Genomic DNA, 13,254 nt, shown 5'->3' with positions numbered 1-13,254 from the left:
TACCGTAATGTTGCTTCTTACGCATCTTTTACTTTTGATTCTTAATATTCAGAACCGTAGTTTGACAATTTGTTATCATTTCTACCATTAATTTCCTCTATCAAGACATGGAAATCAGCTTCCTTGAATATACCTCTGCAATGCAAATTAAACTGCAACGGGAATATTAACCTCTGATGTACAAATCGGGTGGTGTTACACGTATTACCACAATACCAACAACCAGCAAAAACCTGTAGCACTATGACAGGTAGGATGAATTAAACCTGGCAAGCAACTGAAACCAGGCAGAGTTATTTGCTAAGAAGATATAACAATATCAGTAATGTTATCAGTTATTATGGACAACGCAAAGAAAAAAATACTTTCTCGGACTCCTCCAGTTGATGCATGGGATTCTGCATCCTCTTTCTTTTTGAAAAAAATGTAGATTTCAAATGTATTTGATGAATCCTGCCTCACAGGAAGAAGCCGTATTTTCTCCAAGAACACTGCTAGGAGTGACGTAAGTTTCTCTGTTATCCACATTTCCCTGTCAGACCACCTTCAAGTGCCCTTCTAGTGGATCTAGTAAGGGCTGCCAACTCTGGCAGGAGCTCAAGACGAGGAGAGACGATTGTCCTGGTGGCACACGGCAGGGCAGCTCAGCGGCTCCCGGCGCATTTGCCCCGTCCCCGGCGGGGCAGAGCGGAGGGGAGCGGAGGTCTGGTTAGCCACGTTAGACGGTATGGTCAGCGTTGGGCTCCCAGGTGGTTTGACACCATCAGAACCACTTGAATTGCGAGGACGTTTTGCCATATATTAACACCTTTTTGTAGTCTGCAGCTCCAGCTTACTTTTTGCCACGTCTGAATTGGGTGTGCTTTAATCCCCAAATTCTCAGCGTAAGACTAAGGAAGCCCACTGTACAGGCAGGCCCTTGTTATTTCAGGTCAAAGTTAATGGAAACTAAAAATCTATTGGCACAGTGGCGAATTAATCCAAACGGTTGAGAAGGTGGGATCATGGCACTAACAGGAACAAGGCTGTTGTTACTTTTTCCCTGCTCTTGACTTCATTAGGAAACCAGTGACCCCCAAGATAAGGTAGGCTGTGCTGGTTCTGGTAGGTGGGCGTTGAGCTGAAGGAGCATTTCTACCCGATGTGATCTGGCATTTCCAGCTAGCCATGAGAGCACGGGCACCCGCGCTGCGGCCACCTTGCTGGCAGCCCAGAGGGCTCTGTTCCCTCCCTCTTCAGAGCCTGGGAATAGCCCAGTACGACTCGTAATGGAGACAAACACATGAGCCACTGGGAAGAACAGGACTGTAAATGCCTGCAAAAGCCTTGGTGAGTTTAGGTTGCCCTCACTTTGCCCTGAACCTACCCGTTAGGCCGGTCCTCAGTGACTTGTCAGATTTAACATCGCTCTTCCACAAGCTGTTTCTGGGTCCCTGGGGGTTACCACCAAGTGAAGGTTGCTGGGGCTCTGCCTTGCCATGGCCGCAGGGAAGAATACGGTGAAGAAGCCTTTATATTGTATCTATATTGCCTGACAATGCATCTACAGTGGGGTGATCCCACTCTAAATTATTTTTAGGTTGAGAAGCTATTTTTGAAGGGAAATGCTAAAATACCTGTCCTGAAGCAGGGAAATCTGGCCTTGAAGTATGGGATGGGCAGTACTGTGGGATAAAGCTATTGCTGAGTGTAGGATTTATTTTGCCAATGCTTGGTACACTAAGCCTGGTATCACAGCTTCAATCTCACCTTTTTTTTGTTCTTTCTCTTGTCCTCCCAAGGAGAGCTGTCTGTCATTGGCAAGAATGTCAGATGGGTCAACTGGGAAGCAAACAGCCTGGTAAAAGAGGAACGAGAACTGTGGAGTGAAGGGAACTGCTGAATATTTAACTCGGTGTTGGCTCTGGGAACTGTTCCAGACCTCAGCTACACCGTGCTGTGTCAGTGATGGAGACGGCAGACCCACCGACCGCCACTCTGAGCTGCTCCTCGCAGGATTGCCTTTCATTTCCAGCCCAGAAATTTGATAGCTCAGAAATTTCCTAGGAAAAGGTGTGGGTTTCTCAACACATTTTCTGAATGAATTTCATAAAATGCCGCACGTAACATTATCAGGTGTTCCCTAATATCCCCGTGGGAGGAGGGTGGATTGGATCTGTGTGTGTAACACAGTGGGTTATCCCTCAGGCTGCTGCTGTTAACACTCAGTGGTTATGGCTATTGAAAATGGATTGTGCCTCTGTCAGACCCGAGGAAAGTTGACTCCATTTAGCTTATGTTTATTCAACTATCTGTAAATCGGTCCTTTTCACTTTATTGTCCTTTAAAGATAGCTATGAATTTCTCCTCTCAGAGCTTTCTTCTGTCACTTACCACTGTAACATATGAAAGTGCTTCATGCAAAATCTATAGCAACAGCAAATTCCCTGGTGGACTTCAGGGCGGTCTCGTGCATGTTATAAAGCCAGACCTCTGGCTGAGAAAGCTACTTCGACTGGTGATTTTGCTCTGTTTCACGCTGGGAGAAGTGAAAGGAGCTGAGGACTAAATGGGGCATTCTATTTATTAGCACCACGACTGGAGCAGAGGCTTTCCCTTGGACGACAGCTTCCTAACGTCGGGCTCAGCTCCCAGCGCTCGGACGTTGCTCCAGCAGCAAACGCTCTTCCACGAGACTGGGGCTTTTCCCACATTACCCCTCCGGCTCTCACCCCTCGCCATTCCCCAGCCGTCACCGCAAACCGTGGCACAGCTGGGGACTGACACGTTCCTCAACTGATTTGGAAACTGAAGCCAAGGCACCTTCCTGGTGCTGGAGGCTGACCGAGGCTGGAGCCAGGCTGGAGAGCTCACAGCACGAGGAGAGCGGCCGGCCAGGCTCCGGCTGGAGGAAGCCTCTGGGTCGGCTTCAGCAAGTCAAGCAAGACAAATTCCATGGCCAAGAGCTTGTTAAGATGACCAGCAAAGAGGAGATTCAAAAAGGCGTTTTTGCAAACTTATTCAACCTTATCACCCGCTCCCTGTGGGGAACCAGACAGAAACCCAGGGCCTTGCACCAGTTGGCCAAGTGAGGGCCTGATGCCCTCGGCAGAAACTGGGAACAAAGCTTCGGTCTTTAAAGACATCTCTTTCTGACCAGCGTCACCTGAATCTGGTCTGGGCTCAGCTTCAGCCAATTGCTCTTTTGCCATTTTAATAGGTTTAGTGGCATCAGATGATAGCTCTATGTTTCTATACCTCTATATCTATATCTCTATATAATCACCAGATTTTTTTTTAATATATATATACACACACATATATATCATCACCATCATCCCTGAGCGCTACAGCATGCTGTCGTTTCTTTCCTAAGGGGTTCGTGCAGCTTTTGATGAGAAGACAGGATACTATGAATATTTTTAAGACTTTAACTCTGAGTATAGCTGCTTTTCACTGGCTTTTTTTGCCCCAAAGGATCTGTTCCAGAGGGTATAGCTCAAATGTTTTTCTCAGAGTTTTGCAGGTGTGCTGGAAGCAATCATCTCAGACAGAGCCAGCGTGGCACAGGATAAATTGAAGCAGGGATCTTCCTTTCTCACTCCTTTTGTATTACGCTAATATTTAACAATAATTTATCAACAAGCTCGCGCGGACCGACGTTTTCTTGGAAATGTGATTGTTTTACAGTATCCTTTCAGATCAGGGAGTCAGCAGCAGCAGTAGTACCTCAGAGAAGGCAAGTGTCGTGCCCATCACGCAGAAAGAAGCGGCAGGCAGCAGCGGGCGAAGGTTGTGCCCCAACCATCACAAACCCCTTTTTCTTCCAAATGGGCGAGGTTTGCAGGGTCACGTTCTGACAGATGCCCAAGCGGCTGTGCAAGCAGATGGGCACAAATGAGAAACAACCTGCCCTGCTGTGCCTCTCGCAACAGACCTTCTCCAAGAAGAGTCCTTACCAGCCCATGCTGCAAAAGGGGGAAAGAAGATAAGAGCGATCCAGCACCCAGAAGCCTCCAGCTGCAAATGACATTTTGTACTGATTCAGCCGAACAACGCTAACAGGATTTCAACTATGGGATGAGATACTTTACTAAAAGGTAAGGTAGAATTTTGGTGATAGAACTAATATTTATGCAAGCAGTCATTTATTGTTTTCAAAAGGCAGCAATCCATACTTTTTCTCTGTTGGACAACTCTATTTCAGTTTTAAAAAATGCAGAATATTATGAAAGCATCAATTGCTAGTGCTCTGTGGTATGTGGGAATTGTTGTCAACTTGTCAGCATGAACCTGAACACTTTTCTCAAGAAATTTGAAAAATCAAAGAGACTGGACTTTACCACCACATTCTGTGGGGATATGATGCCTGGTTTCTAGCAAGTGTATGCCTTCAGGTGACTTTATTTTCAACTGTTTTTATTTTCAACTATTTTTATTTTCCATCTCGTGCAAAGGCCAAAATATATGAGAATAAAAGTCTCAGTCTATGTGACCAGAATTTCTTCTAGTCATAATAAATGTAAAAACCCAGCATTTGTAGCAGAGAGTCAATAAGCAATACTCAAAGATGCCCAATACCCACAACCCACCTAAAGAGAAAATAGCATCTAAATCAGTATTTTCATCAAAATAGCCTTGACTTTTCTCCAGTTCTATTTGACTGCACTTCAAACCAAGAATGCTAGCTGTTAAGATTACTCTGTGCCACAGTCTCTGCGTAGGAGTTGGATCCTTTTGCAGTCTCCAGCATGAGCCTCTTTCAAGCGAGAGGTCAATGTTTCCACCGTGCTTTGCACATGCTGTCCGCATACTCTTTCACATATCAGTGCCCATTGCGATACTGAATTATCCAAATGTCTGCTTATGGTTCGGCTGGTTAGAAATCAATTTACTGCGGTGAACACATATATCCATACAGTCTTGCCTATGCTTGTTCTCCTCCTGAAGCCCCTCAGTAGCTGCAACTTCTCCCTTCCCCGCTCCACGGGAACAAGTCGGGGCGTGAGGGTTGCTCACGCTGGCTTTCCACCAGCACCCGGCCACCTGCAGCTGCTGGTAACTTCTTCCCTGCCCCGCTTTCTGCAGGGCAAATCTTTCGGCTCCCTGCTGCCTTCTGATCTCCGGCTTGGAAGAACAACTCCTCACGGAGCGGAGCGCAAGGCGTGGATTCTGCACAGCTCTAACCCAAGCTACCAGGTCTGAGCGCTTTTAGCGAAGCTTCTTACCAAGATGCTGTGCTCCTTCAGGCGCGGCGACCTTATGTCCATCCTACTCTAAATCTAAGTAACACCAAAACAAACAGCCGCACATCCACGCTGTGCTCATTAATACACGGTAGATTTATTTCAGATTATAAATTACGTGTGCTATGCTAGGAGACAAATTCCAAGTATGGAGCATGTACACTGTCCCTAGCCCTATCAGGGGCTTTTACCCCTGATAGGGCGGTAAAAAAACTGGCTTTTACCATGGCCTAGGAAGCATCTTAATAATACAATAGAGAAGGGTAAAGAAAGAAGGGCAATATGTCATGAAAAGGGTACATTTATACAGGAAAACAAGCGCTGTGCATCACACTGTATATGAAATATGAAATATTAATGAAATACTAGAATAACTCCATTTAATATAGTGCTGTTCAGACAAACACAGGTACTCAAGGTATTTAAAACACAAAAATGCTCTCAAGACCCTGTTCTAATGCCTATACGTGTCAGGCAAGACAGTCCGGGCGGGCAGCTGAGATCCAGGACTGAGGGGGACGCAGGGCATTGCTGTGGAAGAGTATGAACACGTAGCTAAAGCTTAGTATCTTGCTCCGTGTAACTTTTCCCCGAAAAGCCAACTCGTTTTCCAGCGCAGCTAGGCCAGCGCGACGGACGGTGGTCTTGGGCAGGCATATTCCAAAAAATGAGCAGAGCCTTATAAAAATGCGTCCCTGCAATGAGACTTTAAGCCGGGGAAATCCTTCCCGTGACTACGCCAGAGCTCCGCGCTCCGTCCCGGCTCCGGTCTCCCAGAGCTGGTCTGCCAAGGTCTCCGGAGCCCGGCTGAGCGCAGGAGCCGGAGGAACCTGGCAATTATCTCCGTCCTCCGCAATCACCTCAGTAGGACGCGGAAAGTACCGTCTCCTGCGAGGGGAACTTTGTTAGGTACGAGTAATTACTTACCCTGAAACGAGGGCAGGAAAGTTAGCCTAACTGCGCTCGAACCGCGCGTGGTCTTTCGAATACCCGACTGGTTAAAACGTCTTGAGATTTGCGCTGACCAGCGCTAGCTAGAAATTCAATTTTACGTTTTCACCGATCGCCGCGCTTTTGCTGTTGTTCTTAATCACTTGCGGGCAAAAAGCCCTTGCAGATCAGCATTTTGTTACATTAATTTCGCACAGCCTGCTGTTCCAAGGGCCGGTGGTCGCCGAGCAGCCGGCGTCCCTCTGCCTTCGGTGGCAGAGGACAGGGTGCCGGGGCAGGCGCAGGGACGTAAGGAGGATTTACCTACTGATGTCTCGGCTCCTTCTGGCCACAGAGCACCTTACATTTCCCCGAGGGTGCGATCCGCCTCGTCCGAGGCCGGCTGGCTGTGAGCCCGAGCCGGTCTCTCTGCGGTCAACGAAGAAAGAGGGACATTCAGAGGGCAATTTACTTCACCTGCCTTAAATGCTATTTCCAGACAGCGAGTCATTCCCCAAAGGACCATTTCTTTCCCTGCTGACCACAGGAGGTGTCAGAGGGGCCACCCATCCACCCTCTGTGCCTTTAGAAGTGCTAAAAAACCTGCAGGCCATCAGAGAAAGGTCTGTCGGTAAAGAAAATAACGAGATCTCTTACTTCAAATCAAGCTGAGGTCTTACAAACTTGATTCAGACACGAAACCAGAGCCTATATTCAGCCAATAGCTTTTGGATCCTCGATTAAAGTACGGTAAGATTGCAGGAGAAGGGCGCTGAAAGATAGCGTTTTGTAATGCTACAGGGACATATTAGATGCTGTAGAAATGTTGACATAATCTGGTAATGTAATTTTCTATATGCTAAGTAATTACAGAGGTGGATCTTTTTGTGACTTACACCTGCTGAGAGATATAAATGTACCTGTGTGGAAGCGGGGTTGTCTGTAATTTTGTTCGTGTCCTTGGGTCTCCTGGTACCTCGCAGACATTGCACTGATAATATGCCCCATTAGACCCATATCATTCCGCACTGAACTATATCATAGTCATTGTATTTACATAGAAGAATCAGGATATAATATTTCTGCCTGAATAAATAAATAACAAATGCATGCAGAGCACACAGTTTTGATGAATGGGACCCTAAAGAGCTATGTTACAGACTATAGCACTTCAGTTGCGGTTTTCTTTGTTTTCCACGTTAAGTGTTTCAAAAAGGACATCCTAATAAGAGGATATAACTCCTCCAGAGATTCCCTGAGTAAGCTGTGACACACACATTTGCACAACACTGCGCTCGTACATCTGAAGAATCAGAGATGCTCCCTGTGTCCAGACTACCAGACAAATTACTGAAAAATGTGTCCTGTTAATCTTTTGCAAATCACCACTAATCTTCTTCCCACTGTTTTTGAATACTCTCTCCTTCAGATTCCTCTGTGCCCTGTTGTTAACTATTTGATCAAGCAAATGTAATTCTGTCTGGTCATCACAGCTACTTCTTCCTACTTCAAAGAAATGCCTGCATATTCTTCAGGAAAATTATTTTCCACTATTTCATAGAGTGCTTTATTTTTCTTTAATGAGTGGGTGAATAGAACGTTCTGTACCAGCATGTAAAAGCCACAGACTGCAGAGGTTTGCTTGCTGTTTTAGCAAAGAATAAAAACGTTTAATAAGGGGTTTGTTTTTCACATTTTCCTGAGATAAGAATACAGATTGTCAAACTGTAGTTTCAGGATAGGTAGAATAAAAGCTAGTCTTTATCCTTTTGTTTCTTTGTAAAAGTGTACAAAAATAGTACATGGCCACACCTAAAAAAATTCTAGGACCTGAAACTTCCTTAAAAGTGCTATTTCTTGTTCCTTAAAGAAATCTGATATTATTTTTGCTTATGAGACTGTATACGTATGGATGTTTAAGAAATGGAAACCAGTCCGTGTGTGATGTTTGAGAGAATGCGTTCCTTCTGCATAGCACTCAGTGACAGGGAAACAAATTGCAAACATGCCTATAGCTGCTGAATTACCTCTTGGGTTACACAAAGAAAAAATACTGTAAGATGAAGTATCAGTGTCCTACACTGTGAATAAGTATCAGAACATAAAGCACGCGGCCTATTCTTAAAAACAGTGGCAGCAATCCAGCAGCACAGCTATGCATGTGCTCAAAGTTATATATGTGAATATTTCTTGTGATTTACAACAAGCGTACGCTTAAGTGTTTTTCCAGATCGGGGCCATAACCTCTGCTCATTCCTATTGCAAATTAAGTCAGGTAGGAAGGAGAGAAAATTGTTATTTGAAGCTGACAGACAATGTGGCTGCACTTTGGGAATGGAATGTAGGTTTAAATAGGAAGCGGTGAGAGGAGATAAGAGAACACAGGTGCGTTGTATGTTACCTAGCAATGAAAGCCCTCTGTGATACGAGGATAGAGAATTCATTTGGAAAGGGTGAAAATATCTCAATGGGCATGTACTGAACAGTAGCAAAAAATTCATAACTTTTCATCACAAATAATCCTGAAGTTCCTTGCACGTTTAACTGATGAAAATCGGACATCTCCGAATCGGAATCTGGCCGTGACAGAAGAGTTTAATACAAGCCTGCGTAAAACGTCGTTACATCTTTGGAAAGAGAGAAGCTCGGGGTGAGATCCAGCTTCTGCCGAGAGCGGGTCTTTCCGCATTGCCTTCCTCTGGGCCAAAACCTCTCCTCGGATTTCAGGTTCCGCGCGCAGGACCGCGGCCGCCGCGGGCGGCAGCCCCCGAACCCGGGGGTGCGGAGCATCTCCGCGCGGCCGGCACGGCGCCGTCGCCGCTTGCAGCCGCGGCCCGGGCGCAGGAGAGCCCGCCCGGGGCGAGCGTCCCCGAAACGAGCCGGTTTTGTCCCCCGGGTGGGCGCGCGGGCGGACGTGCGCACAGCGGCCGTCTGCGGTCTGTTTTGCAGGTTTCCCTTTGCTCCGGTAGCCTCCTCCCAGGGAAGGTATCAAAGCGAAGTGGAGACGCCGGGGACGGGACCGCATCAGGCTGACAAAATGCAATCGCATTATCCCCGAATTTACCGACGGTAAATTCCCTTTGGCTTCGTCGGGGCATCCGGAGAGGGACAGCTACAGACCGTCTTTGGAGATTTCACTACCGTGAGCGGAATGGTTCATTAATCGTACTGTGGAGTCTTTTTTAGCAAATCTGAGGCATGTACAGCGCTACTGAAAAGGTCATGCTGTTTAATGTAGGATAAATAAATGTGGTCTTATTTTAGTAAGAGTCAATCATATTTCAGTGTTGTTAAGGCAAAGACTGTGTCAAATGCCAGCATCTTTAATAAGCAGGTTTGTTTATTGTTTTATATATTTCACAGAGAGTAGGGAATGACTTTGCTTGGAAGAAAAGTACCGATAATATGTCAAAATAATATGAATGTCTTTCTCAGATTTACCAGGTTTTCCTATTCCAAGTGACTGAGTTTATAAAAAACAAAGCAAAGAAATCAATAAGAGGGAGCTTGACGATACGAAGTCTAAGACGGAGGAAAAATACCCAAAGTGCAGAAGCAGCAATACAGCTTGGCAATAAGGTAAATATATATTTATTTACAGAGTCCATTATGATATTATACAGTGAGTTGAAATGTGCGTAACAGGTAACCAAAAAGGGAGAATTTATTAATACATTTATGAATCCATTCTTTATTCTCTTTCAAAAATCTAACTGCATGACTGAATATTTAAGGTGGACTAGTCAAGGCGCATGTGGTACAAACTTTTTAAGAAGGTATTAAAATACTTGATTCAGAATGCCCAGCCTAATTATCAGACCAGTCAGCTCAATATACCAGCTACAAATTGCTTTTGATTGTAAGTTGCCAAACTAAACAACTCCAGAAAACCAGAACAGATGCTCTCTGGGATAAACAATCTGGGTCATTTTTGTAATTACGCATTTGCATGAGAACCAAATCACTCTGTAGAATAAAATATTTTTCGGACTGTGTTCTTTGTTAGTCATTAAGCCAAGTGACCCGAGTGGCTTGTTGGCTGCCTTGTTCTACAGTATTCACTTCAGTGAACTCCTTAATCATTCAGTTAACCTGTAAAAGATAAAAAGGGCAAACAAAGCCTATGTGGTTAGCCTGCATGTAACATGAATAATGGGGATTATTTTTAAGAAACCAGGAAGCTTAATGCTCAACTCAACAAGTTAGAAAATGCTCATCTAAAAATTTTATGAGAGCTGGTTTCTCTCAAAATCCACCAAAGGAAAGTAAATAATGTATGTGAAAAATTAAACTGTCCAACAAGCAAGAGCACATTCAAAAAAGACTCCACTACTTGGACTATTTTTTCCCCCGCAAGCATACGAATAACATGGGTGACCACAAATGTCCCAGATCTGCTATGCATAAATCAGTCTATATTTTGGTCCGTATGGGTAAACCCCACCATAAGATGGGTAAATAAGGTAGCAATATGCCTTGGACTAACCAGCAGCAACTTTACGTTCCCACAAAGTACCTCTGATATTCTGAAATCTGATGGGTAGGGGCAGGAGGATGGTGGAGAGAGAATGAAAAGGAGACGGGTAAAGAGACAATATACAGCTGTAGGAGATATGACAAACCTCTAAACACAGGGAGGCTTGATATTCACATGAGTTTCTCCTTGTGATTGCAGTCTAAGAAAACGTTTTCCAAACGTTAAAATATAAGGCCATTCCTACAGCAACGTGTTATTTAATTGCTAAAAGGGTGTAATGTTCTGCTGCTTTCCACCAAAAACATGTTATGTGCTTTGCCCCCATGAGACACACTCAGACTTTCATTCTCTTGTTGAAGTGCTTGCTTTCATGCTTAGTCAATATGACATTAAAAAATATATTCAAATGTTGCGGGTGTTCAGTTTGAAATAGTTTTCAAAAAGGTCAGTATTCAGAAAGTGGCAACAATATGCACTGTTTCATCTGGAAATACTGGGAAATATGGATACTCTAAAATTTGGCCATTTCTACAAAAGTAAGTTTCCTGACGTGAACACTTGAATACAAAAACTTCAAACAGTTTGTTTTGTAGAAGTTATAACAACTTGAGAGTTCAGAGAAATAAAATGGTTTAAATTATATGTTATATTTAAGCAAAATTTCAAACTTAACAGAAATATACAGTCAATGTTTCATTCTACAATATCTCTCTCTCTTTTTTCTTTGTCTCACACTCCTTGCCCTGTCTGTCACTGCAGTAAGTGAAGAAATCAAAACTAAAAGAGGAAGAGGAAGACTTTCCCTTACTTCCCACTGGAAAAAAGTTCTCTGGTGAGAACCAGAAAAAAGTCAACTGCTATTTTAGGTTTTTAGCTTATTCTTTTTCTTAGTGATGGAAAAATAATATATTTGAAGATTTAAAATGTTGCTTTTATTTATGCAGAGTCCTACTTTTCAGTCACATTTCCAGCTGGGGAGGGGAGGTGGGGAGAATGAGGGAACATAAATATTTGCCTTTATTTCAACATAAAAATGTCAAACATTATAAAAATATTTTCCTGATTCTTCTAGAAGCAATATTTCCCCACAGAACGTTGATATCACAACCTTTTTTGAAATATTCTCATTTAAGACGCCAGACCTTTCAGCTAACACTTTTAATGACTTTAAAAGCGTTAGCTTTCATGCATAACATTCACTGAATTACCACCCTCCAGGATTACATCCACCGAAGACTCCGGGAACTTGAAATGAGATTAAGACGCAAGTCAAACACTTAAGAGCAGTAGCGTGGTCCTGAAGCTCCAGGTTGGTTTAGTTTGTGGCTCCTGCCGGCACGACGGTCCCCGTATTTCTGGTCCAAAAAAAGGTCTGAAGTCACCTTACGGTGGGGATTTAAACTGGGCTCGCGCTGGAGCGGTCATGCTGGAAAGCCCTTCCCTTTCTCCCGCCTGAGCTTCAGGGGAAGCAAAAAAAACCCCCAAACCAAACACGTAATCAACTACTAGAGTCCACCCCGCTAACCTGACGACCTCGCGTGCTCAAGGTGAGCATCCTCGGCGGCGAAAGAAATGGGCTCTGTGCCCCACGACCTGAGATGCAGGGGGGAGCCCGGGAGCTCTCGCTGGGCTCTCCCCGTCTAATTCGGCACCTCACGTAGCGAGAAATCCCCGTGCATCCCTCTGCGCCCGCAGCGTGGCCAGGCTGTGGACCCCATCCAGACCGATGCGCGGGACCGTCCTGCAGACGGGGCTGGTTCTTCAGCGAGCGGCGCTTACAGCAGGACGGCCCTGCTGCGGATTCGATTTCAGTAAAGCAGCTCCAGTCATCTTTCCTCTTTCTGCTTATTATTTAATTTGTCAGACTCAGTGGCAGAAGCAAGGCTTGCTAGGAAAGGAGTCTCTGTCCGATCGCTTCTGTTAGTTTAGTCCTAAAACAAATTTAAATAAGACTCTTAATGATGTAAAAGGCCTCTGCTAGACATACATTAAAAGGTATGAAGAACTGCCTCCACCGCAAACACAAATCAGAGTGTGAAGTATTTTATGAGCTCAGTCAGTTTTAGGTCTGTGTGAAAATACAGCTTTATTCTTGGTGAACTAAGCAGCATAAATAACCAAACTAATTCTTCAGGGAGAAGTCTGAAGGTGCAAGTGAAAGAAGCCTGAGAAAAGAAAAGCCACACAAATATGGGGTATGTCTGTTTGACATCATCTCTATCTACAATACTTATGTGTACCTATACATCTCATTAATTTCCTTTAGATTGTGTGATATGCAGGAGTAACTTTGATTTAATCAAGCTTCAGGTTAAAACATGTATACCTGAGTACATATACATGAGGAGACTTCATAATTGCTGACCATAGACGTAACATTTTAGTCTCCATACAAAATATATGGGGAAGGTTTTTGGCCTATTTCAGTCAAGTTACATCATGTAAAGATGTAAGTCTGTGAACCAAGAATGACGGCAATATGGATGACCTCCTTAAACTAGGTACGCTTCATACACCCAGGAAAGTTCTCCTGTTGTTCTGGGGATAACTGGCGATTTTGGATGCCCAAAGTATGCGGCTCCATACAGTGCTCTCCTGACTTCTGCTCAAGCACACGTATGC

General features: G+C 44.5%; 1 long non-coding RNA gene across 1 annotated transcript; it reads left to right on the top strand.

The window, feature by feature from the left end:
- Positions 1 to 2,862: 2,862 nt before the first annotated feature.
- Positions 2,863 to 12,111, top strand: LOC115344101. Its single transcript, XR_003924419.1, has 4 exons — positions 2,863 to 4,079; positions 9,591 to 9,734; positions 11,392 to 11,464; positions 11,851 to 12,111. It is a non-coding gene; the product is annotated as an uncharacterized LOC115344101 (long non-coding RNA).
- The last annotated feature ends 1,143 nt before the right edge of the window (positions 12,112 to 13,254 follow it).

This window comes from Aquila chrysaetos, chromosome 7 (genome assembly GCF_900496995.4).
Source record: "Aquila chrysaetos chrysaetos chromosome 7, bAquChr1.4, whole genome shotgun sequence".
NCBI lineage: Eukaryota > Metazoa > Chordata > Aves > Accipitriformes > Accipitridae > Aquila > Aquila chrysaetos.
Note: the sequence above shows the minus strand (reverse complement) of the source record. Positions and strands in the feature narration are given on the sequence as shown.